This window comes from Peromyscus eremicus, chromosome 4 (genome assembly GCF_949786415.1).
Source record: "Peromyscus eremicus chromosome 4, PerEre_H2_v1, whole genome shotgun sequence".
In the NCBI taxonomy this organism is placed as follows: domain Eukaryota; kingdom Metazoa; phylum Chordata; class Mammalia; order Rodentia; family Cricetidae; genus Peromyscus; species Peromyscus eremicus.
In genome coordinates this window covers 45,403,565-45,411,367 of record NC_081419.1, presented here as the reverse complement: position 1 = coordinate 45,411,367, position 7,803 = coordinate 45,403,565, and positions in this window count along the sequence as shown.

The window sequence follows — 7,803 nt, the reverse complement described above, 5'->3', positions numbered from 1 at the left end:
ACTGCCGATAAAAATGTGTCAATTGTTGATTATATTTCATTATATGTTATGAGGAAAGCATGTTAGAGTTACAACTATTGACTGGAGAAGTCATAAATACCTTGATTCACAGCTCTTGTGAATATAATGTGTTGTCTATTGAATGTTGGAATTTTGCTCTTTGTTTCCAAATTATGAAGTTTAGCCAAAAGTGCTACCTTTTGAATTCACAAATTGAAGTGAATATATGAAAATTTGTATATTTACCCATTATTAATTCTAATTGAGATATCAATAAAATATATTTTATGTCTTTACTAAATCAAACATTTCATTTGAAGGCATCACATTTTGTTACCATGTTTTATACTAATAGTGTTTAACATGGAAGCATCTTATCCTTTTAAGAAATATAACATAGGAATTTAAAGAGTTTCTACCAAACGTGTCCAAATTTTATTATTAAATTCGTTTGAGAAATTACACTTTTAAATGTTTACTAATATATCTGGAGTATAAAATCATAGTTTAAGGGAAGTTTCTTGGTGTGCTCTTCTGTTATCTCAGAAAACTGAGAACTAGAGCAACTGAGGACATGTAAAATCAGTACTGTGTCCAGACTAAAACCTTGCATTCACCCAATGCAGCTATCCTCTCACAATTTATACCCAAACAGGTGGGTAGTGTGAGCTAAATCCAAAATACAGCACTTACATCTTAGAATAGACTATGTGTTTCATTTCCAGGCTTTTTCCTTTGCTTAGGTCCTATTGTGTTCTCCTATAGAAAGCCTCAAATTTTGTAATAAAAAAACTGAGAGAATTGTAGTTTCCGTATATATCCATGTGTTTTGTTCTTTTGTTCTAGACATTGTGTTTAATTATTGTATATATACTTGTGATACATTTCATATCATGTATAAACAAATATGAATAAATTAGTAGTATTATTACACAGTACACCTTTTTCTTTCACTTTTATATAATATCTGTTTTCTATTATGATATTCCATCTGGGATATCACATTCCATATAGACATCATGTTTCTATGGATTGCTTTAGGACATGACAGCTTAGACTTTCCTTGGATTTCACAAACTGACAGCTTTGTTTTTTTTTTTTTTTTTTTTTTTTTTTGGTTTTTCGAGACAGGGTTTCTCTGTGTAGCTTTGCGCCTTTCCTGGAACTCACTTGGTAGCCCAGGCTGGCCTCGAACTCACAGAGATCCTCCTGGCTCTGCCTCCCGAGTGCTGGGATTAAAGGCGTGCGCCACCACCGCCCGGCCAAACTGACAGCTTTAAGGTGTATTGGTTGTGTATTTTATAAATGTCTCATGATGAAATTGAGGGAACGTATGTGGGGAAGAAGATAACAAATGTAAAGTAATATTTTCATTACATCATAGTAAGTGAATGTACTAAGAATATGATTTATGACTGTTTGTCTTGGCCTCAGTCTCCTGTGTGGGCAGAGGCTGTCAGAATACTCCTTTGTAAAGTCAATCTTTTCTAACTTTCTGTACTGTACCTTTGGAGGAAACCACTATGTATAGCTAACACTGAGGGAGTACACTTATATTCTCCCTTGCTTAGCACACTGCAGACAGATAAATTAATTTGAATCTACTTTAGTAAGTATGCATGGGCATTTATTTTATACTAGTTTATAATCTAACATTATTTTGATTATTGAGTCAATCTACCTCTTTTTAATGTTTTTAATATTTTGAGAATTTCTTACAACTACAGTCTGTAACTCATTTCCACCACTTTTTCCTATTCCAACTCCTTCTATACCCTTCCTCAAGTTCATGATTTCTTCTGTAATTATTTTGTTTATATGCACGTGAGACAGACAGGCAGATAGACACACACACACACACACACACACGCACACGCACACGCACACGCACACGCACACATACACATGCACACACATCAATATTGTGAGTTTTCTGTGATTTACTTTACTTGTTTTGTCTGAATAAATCTTTGTTGACTTGAGATAATCAAACTCTGCCTTTATTTCCAAATACCCAATAGCTGATCAACAGAATGTATGGAAAAATCAAATATCATCTTAACCGAGGCCTAAATTTACAACCTTGAACATACTACTGGACTGAAGTTAATCACCATTTTTTCTTGTACATTTTCTCTTTCTGTCTTTAATTTTTAATTAAGAAAGTTTTTCATTCATTTTACACACCGATCAAAGATCTCTCTTTTCCTTCCTCCCACAGTCCCAGCCTCCCTCTCCAACCCACCACCCATTGCCCCCACATGGCTTCCCATGGGGAGGCACATCCAGTAGAGGCAAGTCCAAGCCCTTCTCCCTACCTCAAGGCTACACAAGGTGTCCTATCATAGGTAGTGGGCTCCAAAAAGCCTGCTCATGCACCAGGGATGGATTATGATCCTACAGCCAGGGGTCCCCCCAAGCAGATCAAGCTATGCAATTGTCTTGCCACAGAGAGGGCCTAGTCCAGTCCCATGCAGGCTCCACAGCCATTAATCCAACTTTCATGAGTTACCACTAGTTTGGTTTGGTCGTCTCTGCAGGTTTCCCCATCATGATCCTGATGCACTTGCTCATAGAATCCCCTTATCTCTCTTTGACTGGACTCCTGGATCTCTGCCTGGTGTTTGGTTGTGGATCTCTGGATCTCTGCATCTGCTTCCATCAGCCACTGGAGAAAAGCTCTGTGATGACATTTAGGGTATTCACCAATCTGATCACTGGGGTAAGCCAGTTCAGTTAAGGCACCCTACCCACTATTTCTAGTAGTCTTGAATGCATTAGCACAGGAGACTACTTCTTAAATATAACACCAGTAGCATAGACACTGAGAGCAACAGTTAATAAATGGGATCTCCTGAAACTGAGAAGCTTCTGTAAGGCAAAGGACACAGTAAATAAGACAAAATGACAGCCTACAGAATGGGAAAAGATTTTCACCAACCCCATATCTGACAGAGGGCTGATCTCCAAAATATATAAAGAACTCAAGAAACTAGACATCAAAATAACCAACAATCCAATTTAAAAATGGGCTATAGAGCTAAACAGAGAATTCTCAAAGGAAGAATGCGAACTTGTACAGCCACTTTGGAAATCAGCGTGGTGGTTTCTCAGAAAATTGGGAATCAATCTTCCTCAAGACCCAGCTATACCACTCTTGGGCATATACCCAAGCTCAATCATACCACAGGGACACATGCTCAACTATGTTCATAGCAGCATTATTTGAAATAGCCAGAACCTGGAAACAACCTTGATGGCCCTGAACTGAAGAATGGGTTAAGAAAATGTGGTACTTATACACAATGGAGTACTGCTCAGAAGAGAAAAACAATGACATCATGAGGTTTGCAGGCAAATGGATAGAACTAGAAAATACTATCCTGAGTGAGGTAACCCAGACTCAGAAGGACAAACATGCTTATGTACTCATTCATAAGTGGATACTAGATGTAAGGAAAGGATAACCAGACAACAACCCACAACTCCCAAGAAGCTGACTAACAAGGAAGACCCAAAGAGGGATGTGTGGATCACCCTGGGAAGGGGAAATAGACGAAATCTCCATAAATAAACTGGGGATGAGGGCTGGGCAATGGAGGGTAGGGGATAGGAGTTGAGAACATAAGGGAATGGGATGGTTGAGCTGGAACAGGGATGGAGTGGGAAATCAGTGAAAGAGATACCATGATAGAGGGAGATACCATGGGGATAGAGAGAAACCTGGTGCTAGGGAAGTTCCCAGGAATCCACAAAGATGATCCCAGCTTGTACTTTTTCTTACAGATACACTTTAATATGTTTGATTGAAAATTCCTACTCACACTGGATGAAACTGATCCTCTTTGAAGAGATTTGAAAAAAAATAAATGTGGAACTGGGAAATGGGTAAGTGGTTACAGTATGTGAACACAGGCAAGAGAACTTTCTTTAAGTCTCCAGAACCCAGGTAAAGATGGAAGTGGAAAAGAAACCAAATCCCCAGTGCTTCTGTGGATAATCATAACCCCAGTGCTTCTGTGGAGAATCTATAACCCTAGTGCTTCTGTGAAGAATCCATAACCCCAGTGCTTCTGTGGATAATCATAACCCCAATGCTTCTGTGGAGAATCCAAAACCCCAGTGCTTCCATGGAGAATCATAACCCCAGTTCTTCTGTGGAGAATCTATATCTCCAATGCTTCTGTGGAGTGTGGTGATATTGTGTCCCACAATATATTGTGCACCTGAATAAACTTATCTAGGGTCAGAGAACAGAACAGCTGCTAGATAGACATAGAGGCCAGAAAAATGGTGGCACACACACCTTTAATCCTTGCATTCTGGAGGCAGAGATCCATTCGGATCTCTGTGAGTTCAAAGCCACACTGGAAACAGCCAGGCACGGTGACACATGCCTTTAATGTGATGTGATGGAAGTGATGGCAGGAAGCAGAAAGGTATATAACACGTGAAAATCAGGAACTAGAGTCTGTTAAGCTTTTAGGCTTCTGAGCAGCAGTTCAGCTGAGATCCATTTGGATGAGGACTCAGAGGCTTTCAGTTTGAGGAAATGAGATCATTGAGGAATTGGACAGGTGAGGTTACCTGTGGCTGATTCTGTTTCTCTGATCTTTCAGCATTCACCCCAGTACCTGTCTCCAGGTTTGTTTTTATTAACAAGACCTTCTAACAATTTGTGCTACAGTATAGATCCATAATGCCTGTGTATCTGTGGAGAATGCATTACTCCAGTACTTCTGAGGTGAGATAGAAGACAGAGACAGGAAACTCCTGGAACCTTGTAGTCCAGCTAGCCTGGTGTACATAATGGTCAGCAATAAGGAAAAGACCCTTCTTCAAACAAGATGGAAGCTGGTTACCAACATCTGATGCTGCTGTCAGACTGCCATTTGTGGGCAATGACATTTGCATTTCCATACTCATGAGCATGGACAGGCAAACACACACACACATGCACACACACACACACACACACACACACACACACAAACACACACACACACTTAAACAAAGAAATGAAAATATAAATCAGTCTTCTGGAAGAGCTAAGAAAGTGGGCATCTTGACCAAATCATAACACCACAGCTTTCTGTTGCCAGTTACCAGCTACATCCTTCTGTACAATGTTAGGTCACAGGTTTTCCTCAAGAGACATTCTCTTTGGAGAATGAAAACTCATTTTTAAGGACATATTACTATTGACTTTATAAGTTAGGAACTGTGAGTATTTTCACTTTTGCTATGAAAAGTTATTCACTGTTGAGTTATTTGTTCCTTCTTTGTGTTCCTGTGAAGTTATTCGGGTTGATAATGTCATCATACTCTATTGTGACTCTTTTAAATGATAAATTTAAGTTAAGGGGAAAATAATACTACAAATGAAAAGTGGCCCATTGTGGTACATAAATTTTAATCTTTTCAGCTAAAGGCACATAAGGAAGACACAGAAAATTTTATATTTAAGCAATTTACACTTGACATTTTTATTTTTAGATGGTATTTTCTAAGTGCTGATTTAAATATTTTAAGATATTTAAATATAGCAGGACACTAATTTCATTGCCAAGTATTTTATTTCCTAGGAACACATAATATGCACAGTATTATTAGTCACCTAATGACATGTGTATATGAATATGCATATATTTGTCCTCATTGATTATGTATTAGAACATACATGTGAACTGATATTTTTCTAAGTGATATCCACTAAGTATAATTGATACAAATGTTTTTCCCAATCCAAATGATATATTAGAAGGCAGATTATTAATAGTATGAACTAGTTTATTTTGTTTCAAAATCAACTTTGAAATAAATTTCAGGCTGGTTTTGATGCTGTCAACATTTCCTTGCCTTATTTTGGCTTGTAACTATAAGTCTACCCCAATATCCTCACTTTCAGTACCAGAGTATTGATCAAGGTACTTCCTGCATCCATACAGAGCTAGCTGTTCTGGTTGCATTGCATTGGTTGCTTACTTTCTCTGAATATAGAAAAGTAATAAAAAGGATTTCGCTGTATTTCTTCCACACATTTCCCCACTTGTGAATTAGTGTCATTGTGTGGATTTCTTTAAAAAAAAGGGGGAGGTAGAAGCAGTGAAACTCAAGAAAAGAAGCCATAGAAAAGTCCTATCTTTAGCTGAATTCTTAGGGTTTTGTTCCTTAGTTTGTGCGACAGCTTTGAAACTGTAATCATCTCCACAACGAAAGATGATTCTACCCTTTGCCTAACTTTATTCCATCTATGTGTTTAGGGGAGAAAAGGTTCCTTAATATTTTAGAAGCAATCAATATCAGATGAGACCTCTTAGCTCCTCTACTCAAGAGAGCTAACTTTATCTTCATTTTATTCAGAGTCTGTGTTCTATTTAACTCTAAATTATGTATGATGAACTATTTGGGATGTAGAAGAAGCCATGGCTTGGGAAATGAATTCTACACAAAATTAATTCTAAATGATAATTTGTACATAGCTCACAGAGACTCCAAGTTTATTTTGAAGTATCACTGGGCATTAAACAAGACCCTGGAACCCATTCTTCAGGAAGAAATCTAAGCAGATTTTATTTTTCATGTGAGAGACAGAGTTGTAGCCACATGAACCTGTGCTGCTTGTGGATGCCTTCTTTAATCTAGAGAGTATTTTGTGGTTAATCAGAGCAGAACAGACTGAGTACAATCTGCTTGTGGTCTTGAGAACAGAATGCAGTACCGGGAAAACACACACACACACACACACACACACACACACACACACACACACACACACACAGATAGATAGATAATGAAAACTTTCCTTTTTCTTTTTTGCTGAGTGAAGGAATAGAAATAACAACTGAAGACATTTTTATATCACTCTGTCTCTCTTTTTGGTTAGAAACTGCTTCATAATGATAGATATCAGTCTTAATAAATTGAGAACATATAGCAATAGCTGTACGAAGCAAGTCATTAACATAATTAACATTTTATTTGATAATATACATGTTTTAACTAAGTGGGCAAAATGCCTTGAACCTTCTTAAAGCAAGTTGTTACAGAAAGACATATCTTAAATTATGAAGCTTAGCTCTTCACCAAAATAAATTACTACCATTTAAAAATTTTGCTAAAGTATTTCTATAAAAACCCTCCAGAAATTAGTTATGATTCTGTAAATGAAATTATAGAAATAATACATGCCAGAGAAAGTCAGAGGGTGTGAGTCTCCCAGGAACCTAATGCATTATGTCTAACCTCCCTTTATAGCTAAAGTGTTTATTTACAGGCACAGGAAACCATGATGTAAAAATTGTGTTCATTTCCAACTGTATCATATATATTTGCCAAAATTAAGAAATAGGCAATTGCATAATACTGCTTTATAAAATAGATGTGTATTAGGCTTTTCCAATGATAGCTGCTTCCTTTTTAAGATCAAATCTCAAAAACACCCTGCATTTTATCATGTTCTTAGGCTTCTACAAACTGTTAGGATTTCTAGTTTTTCGGCTTTTATAAGCTTGACAAATTTGAAGATCTCCAGTCAGCTATATTGTGTGTCCTTCACCTTGAATGTGTCTGGTAATATCTCATTTAAATAAAACAAGAGTATTTATAGATAAGAACAAAATCAGAGGTAAGGTGCCCTACTTATTGCCTCAGAGGGTATTCCACTGCTGTGAAAAATGCCATGACCAAAGGCGACTTGGGTGATAGGTGATCTTATTTGACTTCCAGGTCCCCATCACAGATCACAGTCCATCATCAATGGAAGCCAGGGCAGGAGCTCGAGGCAGGAACCTGGAACAGGTA